Below are 12,336 nucleotides of genomic sequence, written 5' to 3' on the forward strand. Positions count from 1 at the left end.
GGCTTGATTACATTTCGTATCAGAGCCCTTGGGTTCGAGTCCCAGCTCTGCTCCCCATTCCTGAGGAGCCAGGGATTCAGCAGCTGATGGTCGGCCCCAGTACTTGGGTTGCCCACCATGTGGGAGGCCTGGATTGGGTTCTTGGCTTCTGGTCTCAACCTGACGCAGCCCCAGTCACTGCAGGCACCTGACAGGTAAGCCAGCAGGGAGCGGCGTGTCTCAGCCTGTCAAAATAACAGATATTTTGAAAAACGAACTTTGATAGTTATCCAATTGGAAGTAGCTCCGTATTTTGCCGCTCATAGGGAAGTTCATTCATTACACTTTAAGGATATAGTCAGAAAAAATGTCACCAGATGCCACGGAAGGTTTCGGGCAGTGACGGATCACATATGGTTGTGCCAGTACACGTGTCTCGGGACTGTCACCCTCAAGTGGCACGTGACTTTATCTTATAGAGGATACAGAGCGTTGCTCTCCCTGTTGGGTTCAGAAGGCTTTGCTTAGCTCGGGGACCAGTCCTTTCTGACAGTTCCTCCTCCGCCTCCCTTTCCCGCAGACCTTGTACCTGAATAAAAACACCCGCTGACTGCAGAGCTCAGAGGCGGGAGTGACACCTATTAGGGATCCGGGGTGCAGATTCGGCACCCCAGTACTGCGTGAGTGACTCCGGGGAGATGAGGGCAGCGCCGCTGCTCCTTCCACAGCCATGCCCGTCAGTCACACGGGGCTTGGCAGCGTTCTCTGCTCCGGGGTGGCCCTCTGCGCGGGAAGCAAACCCAGGACCCCGCTCCGTCAGCTTGCACCGTCCCAGTCCTGACACTGCGCCTGCTCGTCCCTAGCCCAGCTCCCACTCCCACAAGTCTCTGCGAAGCAGCAGTGTGTATCCTGGGCGGCCTCCGGGGCAGCCGCGCCTGCCAGGGACAACATTTCCCAGCGGGCAGTGCGCGCAGGCACCGCCCACTTCCGGCGGGCGGGTGTGGCCGGGGGTGTGTCGGGGTGCGGGCGAGGGCGTGGGCGCTGCTCCGGGGAGATGCGGGGCGCCGGGGCTCGCGGCTCGCGGGAAATGGGCCGCCCCGGCCTCCGCGCCAAGCCCAGGGCGGGTCGAGGCCCGGCCCCGGGCGCCCCCGCAGCCTCTGGCCGCCCCGCCCGGGGGAGGCCGCGCTCCAGGGGCGGCCGCGCGACCCCGGGGCCCGGGCCCGGAGGTGAGGGGCCGGCGGGTGCGGGAGGCCACCGTGGCTCGCCCGAGGCAGCGTCCACGCGAGCCTGTGGGGCGGACGCGGGGTGTGCACAGGCTGGGGCTCGGGGTTGCGCGCAGACGCGGTGTCTGAGCGGCCCCTTCTCCCCTGCAGCTCTGCCGTCCAGCGACGCTGCCCTGGTCCAGGCGGGAAGCAACCGGCAGGAGCCCACGGGCACGAGGGGCAGAGCTACGGGCCAGGTGAGCCGACGTGCCCTCCGCCCTCTCCGGACGGCGGCCTCGCTGCTTGTGCTGTGTGTCCACGCATCCCGGGCGCTGGCCTCTGTTCCCTCAGGTCCTGGTGGGCCACGGTGTCCGCTTAGACCGCCTGGGGCCGCTCGGCGCCTCCTTCGAGGTCACCGGGGTGCAGTTGCCTGTCTTCCGTTTGGGCCCTTTGCCCTGCCCAGGTACCCCTGGCGGGATGAGCAGCCCCTGCTGCCGTACCTGGCCTGCCTAGTGCCCACTTCTGTTCGTTGGTTTGAAAGGCAGAGTTAGAGAGGAGAAAAGCATTTTCCATCCGCTGGTTCACTTCCCAGATGGCTGCAGTGGGTGGGGCTGGGTCGGACCAAAGGCAAGAGCCTGGAGCATCTTCTCCCAGACAGGTGCAGCGGCATGGGGCACCTGTGCTTCCTTCCCAGGCTGTGAGCAAGGGAGCTGGATGGGAAGTGGAGCAGCTGGGACTCGAACCAGCGCCCATATGGGATGTGGGTGCCCATGGTGGCAGCCCCTTTGTGGCCTCCTAAAATGCTACCCAGGAGCTTTGCTTCTGTCAGCTTTGTCTCATATGGTAGGCAGCAGCTTGTCAAACTATGAACCACATTTAGAAGCAAATTCTGGTCCAGCTCCTGTGTACACCCTGGAAGGCAGCTTTGGGGGTTCGTGTGCTTGGCTCTCTCCCACCCACCTAAGGGGCCCAAAGGGAGCCCTGGGCTGTGGTTCCAGCCTGGCCCAGCCCTGGCTGTCGTGGGCAGTCGGGGCGGGAACCAGCAGATGGAAGATCTCTCTTGCTCTGCCTGTCAGATAAAATGAAAACCTGAATATTTCTCAAAAATGGTCTGGCTGTCAGTCTACCGGAGTGGCTGTGTTAGTGTGTAAGGAGCTAGCTGAGCCTGGGCGCTTTGCCGACGAGGGGGAGGCTGGCCAGCTGGGCCTGGGCAGCTCCATGTGCTTGGCCTCTGGTGGGGTTCCCTGTGGGCTGCATCACAGCATGGCAGGCAGGGTTCAGGCAAGAGGAAGACATCACATGATGAGGGAATGTACCAGGGACCGGTTTGCACTTTCTGGAACAGCTCACTGTGCAGCACAGGCCCTTGTCTTGTGAGACCTCCGTGAATTTGTGAGGACCCCCCACGCTCGGCCGCCCTCGGCATGGCTGCAGCAGGGACCACGTGTCCAGTCGGTGGAGCCTTCATGACATGCTGAGGCTGTAGCAGTGTGCTGCCAAGTTGTGGTTTGCAGTGGTTGGTGGACGGAGCCAGCGGATTTGCACTTACACTGTAAAACACCAGGCTGGTAAGTGTGTGGCATCTGGTACCCCTAAAGCCGCCACAGGTGTGGCGTCCGTGGAGGGGCTGAGTGCATTAGAACTTGATGAAGACTTGGCAGCCACCTGTCCCGACACAGAGCTCACCACTCGCCCTCCAGGGGCCCTTTTCCCGGCTCGAATTCGGGACCTGATGCCTGCCTGGCTTTTCTCCCACCTGGCTTCTGCTCATCTCACTGATCTGGAGTTGGCGACCGGCTCACCATGCAGCGTTTGGCTCTGTGTCCCCTCCCCTGGGGCAGCCAGGCTGTTAAGGAACCTGCTGGCTCCTTCCCCATCCACATCGGTGGCCCTGACTGGTTCTCTGTGTCCAACCCCCTGGCTTGGGTGTGTAACGGGTGCCTGGCCAGTGATGGGTGTGGTTCTGAATGCCCGGGAGTGTTGGTTAGCCAGCCCCTCCCTGCGCAGTCCCTGTCTTAGTTTCTGGCAGTTATCATGTTCTTAGTTACTTGGGTGTAAAGCCTTGTGGTCCTTCTCTCCCTGTCCTCTCCTTTCCCCTGTATCTGGTCCATTTGTAAAATGGGATAGCTTTATTTTCTAGAAGTGTCCAGAGTTTGCTGGCTCTTAGGTCATGTTGCCCAGGGCCAAGTCCTTATCTCTCGCCAGGGCCTCCACTGCACTTCTGTTTTGGTGCTCCCCGGCCCCTTCCCCTGGTGGCTCCATGCTCCCGGCCCCTTCCCCTGGTGGCTCCATGCTCCCGGCTCCCCAAGGACCTCCCCAGGAAGGGCAGCACTCTACTGTGGCAGAACTGGCCTCCTGTCACCTTCAAGTGACTTCGCATTTTCTTGACCACTCTCTAAAAACCCATGTGTGCCATCCCGGTTCTGCCCTCCTTTGCCAGCTGTCGTCTAGTTTGCTTCAAGAATCTGGTCTCTCTTGTCCTGTTCCCGCACTGCGAGGCTCTCAGGAGGTTTGCTCCAGATCCTGAAGCAGAAAATTGGATGTCTGAATATAGTCTTAAATTTCTCTTGTAGCCACTATTTAGTTATTTAGTATAGCATTAGAATAACTGTTGCTTTTCTTTTTAATGTTTTAAAATTTGTGTAAAGGGAACACATTTCATGGATTTCATATACCCAGTTTCTTTTAAGGCTTACTTATTTTTATTGGAAAGGCTAATTTACTGAAGGAGGAGAGAGAAAGATCTTCCACCTACTGGTTCACTCCCCAAATGGCCATAGCAGCCAGAGCTGAGTTGACCCGAAGCCAGGTAGCAGGATTCCTTTCTGGATCTCCCAGGTGGTTGTAGGGTCCCAAGGACTTGAGCTTTTTTTCTGCTGCTTTCCCAGGCCATGAACAGGGAGCTGAATCAGAAGTGGAACAGCTGACACTAGAACCAGTGGCCGGAAGGGATGCGTGCTTGGAGGCGTAGGATTGGCTAACGGAGCCATCATGCCGGACCCTTGCCTTTAAGGTTTTGACACAGAACCTTCGTGTCAGACTGTAAGGGTGGAAGTGTGTTCGCTCTGTGCTGTTTTGTAGGTTTTCAAGCTCTCTGCTGAGTGAAATGGCTGATGCCAGCATTCCTGGCAGGTACTGGTTGTCCTGCTCTAGGGCTCCTCTGTGGTGCAGGGGGAATCTGAGTGGGCGACGCCATTCGCTGACCTGCACGTTGTACAACTTGCATGTTGGGGTGCTGTGTACCTTCAAGGCCATGCTGCTTCTCAGGGCCCTTGTCAGAGTGAGTGACCGTCACACACGATGGCTGGAGCAGAGAGCCTGACTGGGGGGGTGGGTTCCCATTCTACCTCCGGCATCTGCCTGCATAGCTTTCAGGTCCTCGACGCACGTGGTCATCCACCTTTAGCATGAGAAGATGTAGTTGGACCTTCCTCAAATCACTGTTGTCAAGAACAAGCTCCTACTTGTCTAGTGCCCACAGCAAAATGCCCGGCCTCTAGAGAGGGCCTGGCAGTGTCCGTGTTGGCAATGCAAAACCTGGCATGTAGTGAGTAGTTGGTGGTGTTGGCGGCCTGTGGTTGGCATGTTAAGTGCCCGTAGTGAAGGCCTGCGGCTGCTGGTGTTAAGTGCCCACAGCACGTTTTGCTCACCGGCATGTAGTATGTTTTGGTGGTGTTAAGTGCCCACAGCATGGTGCCCGGCCTCTAGAGAGGGCACAGCAGTGTTGACACTGGTTTTCTTGATGGTTTTGGTGCCTCATAAACAAACCTTTTTGGTAATGGACGTTTTAACCAAATTTATAATGTAGAAGAGAATTTAGAAATGGTGCCCTGGGGGCCAAAGCTGGCCCACATCGTTTTGGGTAGCTCAAAAACTGTTCATGTTCTTTGCTTTAAAAAAAAAAGATTGAAGAAGAGGAAAAAGAAAATCAGTATTTTTATGATGTGCAAATGATAGGAAATTGAGCATTTGGTTCCTGAAGGTTTCTGTCTGTCTGTTGCCCCCTGCAGCAGCGGCGGAGCAGGTGTGGCAGAAGCCGTGTGCCCCCGCGTCCTAACCTCGGGCCCCACCCAGCCAAGCCCCGCTGACCTCGGAAGCCAGGCAGGAACTGTGCAGTCGGCCAGGGTTGGAGTCGTGTGCTGGCATGATGGTGATGGGCTCCGTGCATGCCAGCCCGCTGGTGGCTGTGCCCACGCTTGCTGCCAGGACTCCCCCACTGCCTGCAAATGATGCCTTGGCTCTTGAAGGCATTTTTGAGTTAAACATCATTATGATCAATTTTATTCCTACTGGACACACATTTTTGTTTTTAAAAAGTAAGTTCCTGAGGCTGGCATAGCAACTTTGGGATAGCAACTTAAGCCTCCACCTGTGGTACCAGCGTCCCTTATGGGTACGGGTTCGAGTCCAGGCTGTTACGCTTCCCACCCAGCTCCCTGCTAATGTGTCTGGGAAAGCAGTGGAGGACAGACCAAGGGCTCGGGCCCCTGAATCCACATGGGAGACCTGGAAGAAGCTCCTGGCTCCTGGCTTTGGAACCAGGAGTCAGTGGCTGTTAACAGCCATTTGGGGAGTGAACCAGTAGATGGAAGATTTCTCTCTCTGCCTCTCCTTTTCTCTCTGTAATTCTGCCTTTCAAATAAAAGTAAATAGATCTTTAAAAAGGTAACTACTGCTAGGGTTTTGTTTTCCAGTTGTGTTTTTTTTTTTTTTTTTAATGAGGTGTTAACACTGTAAGTAAAAATAGAAGCCCTTGGGACTCAGTTTTGGGAGGAGTTGTGTCTGTTTCAAGGCTCATCCCCAGGTCGTGTCCCCATGGTGGTTTGTGCCCCTTGTTGGACAGTGTCCCGTGTTGGACAGTGGTCAGTTTAGCCCCAAGCCTTTGCTGTTTCTCACTGATGTCAGGTGGCTTAGGTTGTGCAGTGACAGCCCGGAGGTTGTGATGTGAGGAAGTGAGCTGAGCAGTTACTGGCAACCTGCGGGTCACCAACTTCATGATCCATGTCCCAAGTGACGGAAGGTACTTAGCCCCTTGCCCGTGTTGGGGTCCTGGGGGCGGCCCCAGCATGCTTCGACAGCGCGTCTGTGGCTCAGTGTGGAGGCTGGCCGTCTGGGGTCAGGGTGTGGTGGGGCGGGTGTCTCTGGAGGCTCTCCCGGGCTCTCTGCGGGCCGCCACCTCCCTGCCTCCTGCCCTGGTCATTCATTCTGCGTGCCTGTCCCCGGTGCCTTCCTCTCCTCGGAATAGCCAGCCTGGCTTGGGGTGCTGTCTGTGTGGCCTGGCTTCACTTGAGCTCCCCGTAGGTCTCATCCCTAATTGGGACCAGAACTTGTACACGGGAGTTTGGGGGATGCAGGTCTGCAGTGTCTGCATGGGGCTGCGAGCGCTGCTGGACCACGATGCGCTGTGTTGTTTCAGAGCATGGTGAGATTTGGGGATGTGGCCATAGATTTCTCCCAAGAGGAATGGGCCTGGCTGACCCCTGCTCAGAAGACTCTGTACCGGATGGTGATGCTGGAGAACTACAGGAACCTGGCATCACTGGGTAAGGTGCCCCATGCCCTCCCAGCTGGTCTGGTCACTACTGTGACTGAGAAGGCCTCCTGTCCTCTGTCAAGCTAAGAGGCCCGGACAGGCCCATGCTGGCTCCCAAGAGCCATAACGCACCTGCATGCTGGCTGTGCATGCTGGGAAGTCTGCCTGAATCCCAAACTGGCAGACATGGAGCCTGACCACTTCCTGTTTCTGGTGTGCACAGGCCTCTGTGTTTCTAAGCCTGCCATGATCTCCTCTTTGGAAGAAGGGAAGGGACCATGGACAGTGAAGACGACAGGAGGCTGGAGCCCAGGTGAGCAGGGAGAGGTGGGCGGTGTTGGACAGTGTCCAGAGGAGGCCCACGCGCAGCCGGACACGGAGCCCCGTCACCACTCCTCGGCTCTAGGCCTTTGTAGCGTGGCACTGTCCGTCTTCAAAGACAACCTCGCTCCCTCTGCTTCATGCCCTGCTTCTTCCCAGCTCTTCCTCGCTCCGCCGTGCAGTGATCTCTAAAAGGGCTTGTAAGATGTCTCCTGCTGATCCAGATGTGGTTTTGGCTGTCTCGCCTGCTTCATGTGTGGACCTGGGCTCTGGCTCTGGGTCAAGCCGTCAGGTGCTGGCCGGCACTCTGGCATGAGCCGTGCAGAGGAAGGCATCGCTCGGGGCTGTGGTGTGTCCTCGCTCAGTAAATGGAGCAGAACCCACTGTGGTGGCAGGTGGGGGCCTCGGGGAGGGACGTACAGGCCTCTCAGCTTTAAACCAGGAAAACAAGCAGTGAGCCTGGAATCCTGAACGCGAGGTGTTGTGTCTGGGTGGACTGTGGCTGTCTGGGGTTCAGGCGGACTTCCCAGTGCGCCCAGGCAGTGTGCAGGTGGGTTACTGGCTCTTGGGTGGACAGGACACTGACTCTGATTTGATGGAATATTCTTGCAGATATTGCGGGGAGATTTATACTGTTGGGGAGTACAGAGCTTGCAACCACAGCATTATTTCTGGAACAGCAAATCATCAAGTAAGACAAGGGATCAGAGATTTTTGGAAATTTCATCTAATAGGAAATGGTAACATTTCGAAAGAATTGAGAATCTTATAAGGCCTCTTTGTTCACGTGGTAGTGCAGGGGAAGTTTGTGTTACAGAACAGGGCAGGTAGCTTGCGGGGAGGCGGCGTGCGTGTCCTGTTGCACAGGAAGACGAGGCTCACGTTCTGTTGAACGTCGCACTCAGTCCGGTTCCTGGAGCTAGTCTTGTGAGGCACGCCTTCTTCCTCCCACGGAGCCTTCATCTCTCGCTCCGTTGAATGGAGATTTATGCTTTTAAAGCGGGCTCTCAACTTTCGTTGGTTACCGTTGTGATGGAGAAGAGGAGGCAGGCACAAGCTAGGGCTGAAAGTTTTGCTAGACGAGACACAGAAGCAGAGGGAGTTTTCCCTGACAGAACCACACTAGTGATGTTAGAGCCGGTACTTCCTGTTTGTGTCTGTGAGTAGCACTTTATCATAGATTCAGATTCTGTTAACTGTCTTAGCTCTTGATTTTCCATTTTTTTAAATATTTATTTTTATTGGAAAGGCAGATATACAGAGAAGAAGAGAGACAGAGAGGAAGATCTTCTGTCTGATGGTTCACTCCCTCCCCAAGTGGCCACAATGGCCAGAGCTTAGCAACAAAGATTTAGGAGTGTAAGATTGTTGAATATTGCTGGTTATATAAAAAAGCTTCCAAAAATAATACACTCTTTTGAGAGTTTTCCTTCAGCTGGTTACATTTTGCTAGCTTTCTCTTGCTTAACTGAAGAGGTGTTCGCCTGCTTTCTTAATGTCTTTTAGACTTGAAGACTGTGCAGGAAGCTACGGAGTTTCCTCCAAAGACGGACATGCGTGAAGAAAAGTTACTGCAGGCAGTGAGAAGCAAGAGACTGGCCACCTGTCGTCTGGAATACTCCACCTTAGGGGCCAGCTGGGCCCGCGATGCTCTGTGCGAGACACAGCCAGTAAGTCGGGGAAGACTTCAGGCAAGGAAACCCACCTTCTTCGTTATGAAAACGAAACCCGAAGCAGCCTTCGTGCTTGCGTGACGCCAGGGAAGGTTCCATGTGCAAACTGTCTGACTGACGTGGGCCCTCCAGAGAGAAGAGTTACACAATCCTGGCAGGCGTGAGGGTCAGAGCGAGAAAATGCAGTGGCGAGGATTACGAGCGAGGCTGTTTAGCGCAGCAGTATTTGACTTGTTACAAGTGGGAGACGGCCACTTAAAGCAGGATCTCAGAATTTCATTGAAGATTTCACAGCGGCCAGGATCCCTGTAGACTTAGTGATAAACATGGCAAGCCGTTCAGACAGCTGAGCAATTCTTCCTGTGTGTGAAGTCATTCTCTTCCGGGCTTTCTTTCCCCCACACACGTGTCCGACGTGATTAGGCCTGGCCTGGAGTGCTCGGCGCCTCCGGGCCGGCGTGGCCGTGCCCTAGGCTTGTGTGGTTTTTTTTTTTTATTTTTTTTTTTTAAAGATTTATTTTTATTATTTTTTCATTGGAAAGGCGGATATACAGAGAGGAGAGACAGAGAGGAAGATCTTCCGTCCGATGATTCACTCCCCAAGTGAGCGCAACGGGCCGATACTATGCCGATCCGAAGCCAGGAGCCTCTTCCGGGTCTCCCACGCGGGTGCAGGTTCCCAAAGCTTTGGGCCGTCCTCGACTGCTTTCCCAGGCCACAAGCAGGGAGCTGGAAGGGAAGCGGGGCTGCCGGGATTAGAACCGGCGCCCATATGGGATCCCGGGGGTGCAAGGCGAGGACCTTTAACCACTTGCGCCACCGCGCCGGGCCCTAGGCTTGTGTGTTTTGACCAGGGATGTTTCTGTGTCGTTCAGGGCCCGGTGACTGTCACGAATGTGGCCGTGGACGTCTCCCAGCAGCAGAGAGGTCCCTGCGAGAGCACGGTGCGGGAGAAGGACTGTCACCCTGGGTCCCCGGGTAAGGCTGCCCCTCCTGAGTCTGAGTGGATCTTGGGGCCCCTGCTCACACTTTGATTGTGAGTTCTGGCAGAGGAAGGAGCTGGCCTGAGTGTCCGCTCGCGGTTCTCAAGGTAGCTGTTGGGCATTTGCGGAATTGAAAGCTGGTGTCTTCCTGGCACTCGGGGTGGCACCTCTCACACCTCCCAGGTTCTCCTCACCTGTCTTCCTGCTCTCCACACTCCAAGCAAAGGAAATCACCAAGTCCTGCCTCTCTTTCCTCCTGCAGGACAGTGTGGTTCCAAGCCAGCCGTCGTCTGTGTGGTGGAGGAAGGCAAGGAGGCCGGGACGGTGAGGAGAGATGGGGCACGAGGCCCGTTCTCGAGCAAGCGTGGGAGAGCCTGCTGTGGCCAAACCCGTCCAGGTGAGAGGGTCGTTTGGAAGGCAGTCAGAGAGGAGGAGAAGCAGAGACCTTCCGTCTGTTAGCCCATTCCCCAGGAGGCCACAAGAGTGAGAGGCTAGACTGGGCAGCGCCACGAGCCCAGGCTTTTTCCCGGTCTCCCAAGTGGGTGCAGGGGCCCGAGCTCTTGAACGTCCTCCACTGCCTTTCCAGGTGAGTTAGCAGGGAGCTGGATGGGAAGTGGAGCTGGGACTTGAACCGGCATCACAGGGTGAGGCTTGCCCTACTGCTCCACAGCAGCACACAGCGCCACGTGCAGTAAGGTGCAGCTTCGTCCGAGGCCGAACCCTCGCTGACCGAGTCCTTCAGAGCTGCAGAGAAGCCGAACTCCGAGACTCCAAAGCCAGTTTCCTTCCTTTCTGTCCCCTTCCCTGACAGTAACTCGTGGCCACCTGGTGTTGTTCCCTTGGCCACCGGGGCTTGCGTTAGCCACCTCTCAGTTCCCGCAGTGGCCCCTTCCTGACTGCGGTGTGCTTCTCAGTCTGTCTCTGTCGTCTTTGCCGTAATGACCAGACTTCGGCCTGGCCCAGCCTTTACTGCTGCTCACAGAGTGAACCAGCAGGTGCGACATGAATCTCTCTCTCATCAGGTAGATGAAAATAAGCAGTTTTTAAATGTAAAAGATCCATTTAGACTTCATATTGTGTTGATAGCATATGTACCAATCACAGATGTTTCTATTGGGTCATATTTCTTTGAACAAAATTGGTATGAATCCTTTTTTATAAATTTGGAATTTTCTCCTAATTTTGTCTGGCCTATATGTATTTGCATGTGATGTTTCTCACTACATAGTAATTTTTATTTTTTTACTACATAGTAGTTTAAATTGGGTGGTATCTTCATTTATAGAAGAGTTGACTTTTCTGATTGTTTTATTCTTGGTTTTTTCTGTCTTTTTAAAAAAATATATCAGTGTCATTCTCATTTTGACTGCATAACAAATTTTAGCCTATTTTTTTTTTTTGCTTATTTAAATCTTTGTTCCTTTATCTCTCTTCTTACTTTCTTTCTTACAATTCTCCCCTCCCTCCCTTCCTCCCTTCCTTCCTTTTATTTAATTTTATTGTAAAGTCAGATAGACAGAGAGGAGGAGAGACAGGAAGATCTTCCATCCAATGAGTTACTCCCCAAGCAGTTGCAATGGCAGGAGCTGAGCCAATCCGAAGCCAGGAGCCAGGAGCCTCTTCTGGGTTTTCCATGTGGGTGCAGGGTCCCAAGGCTCTGGGCCGTCCTCTGCTGCTTTCCCAGGCCACAAGCAGGGAGCTGGATGGGAAGCGGGGCCGCCTGGAATTAGAACCAGTGCCCATATGGGATCCCGGCGCATTCAAGGCGAGGACTTTAACTGCTGCACTATCTCACCGGGCCCTGGACTACTTTTCTTAATGCCTTTTTTTGTGTGTATGTGGGGAAGTACACATAATATGATATTTAACCATTTAAAGTACAAGATTCAGCAACATTAAGTACATTTGCAATATGCATAGCCATCCAGTTCCAGAAAAGTCTTTTCACTGCAGAAGGAAACGCAGATGCGTGACATGAGTCAGATGTGATGTAAGGCGTAAGTCAGAGTTCAGCTTCATTCTGTTGAATGTGAGTTTCCGGTTGTGCCAGCAGTGTTCATTGAAGAGATAGTTCTTTACCCGCTGAGTGGTCTTGCAGCCCTCAGAGATCGGTGGTTTCTCCAGAGAAAACATGAATGGCCAGTCCATGTGGGAGAAACGCTTGATGTCACTAAATGTCAGGGAAGTGGAGCCCCAGTGAGGCGTTACGTCACCTCATGCGTGTCAGGATGGCTGTTTCCAAAGCAAAAGGGACAAAAGCCTGGCTCTCTGCTCACCCTTTATTTAACTTGGTTGTAGCAAATCATTTCTCAGTGTATGAAAACATTTTGTACACAATATGTATATATAAATGTGGTTTGTTAGAACGTCTCTGTAAGATTGGAAAAATATTTATTCTAAAAAGGAAAGAATTTCAAGGCCGCATTAAGAAATATTTGAAGAAGTGAGGATTTTTTTCAGGCTTGTGAAGATAAGCGGAAAAGTGATTGCATGGAATCATTGATCTCCAGCATTGATTGGCAATGTAGCATTTTGTCCTGATGCTTCAAATGTAATCGAATTAATCGAAGCACCCTGTTCTGGTCTGACAGATTCAGTGGGCTTTCACATGGTGCTAATGAATGTAAAAAGCGTCGTATTTTGTG

General features: G+C 53.9%; 1 pseudogene; it reads left to right on the forward strand.

The window, feature by feature from the left end:
* Positions 1-1,356: 1,356 nt before the first annotated feature.
* Positions 1,357-12,336, forward strand: part of LOC121154969 — a 440,652-nt pseudogene continuing 429,672 nt past the window's right edge.

Source organism: Ochotona curzoniae, unplaced genomic scaffold (genome assembly GCF_017591425.1).
Source record: "Ochotona curzoniae isolate NIBS_2020 unplaced genomic scaffold, NIBS_Ocur_1.0 contig_2861, whole genome shotgun sequence".
NCBI lineage: Eukaryota > Metazoa > Chordata > Mammalia > Lagomorpha > Ochotonidae > Ochotona > Ochotona curzoniae.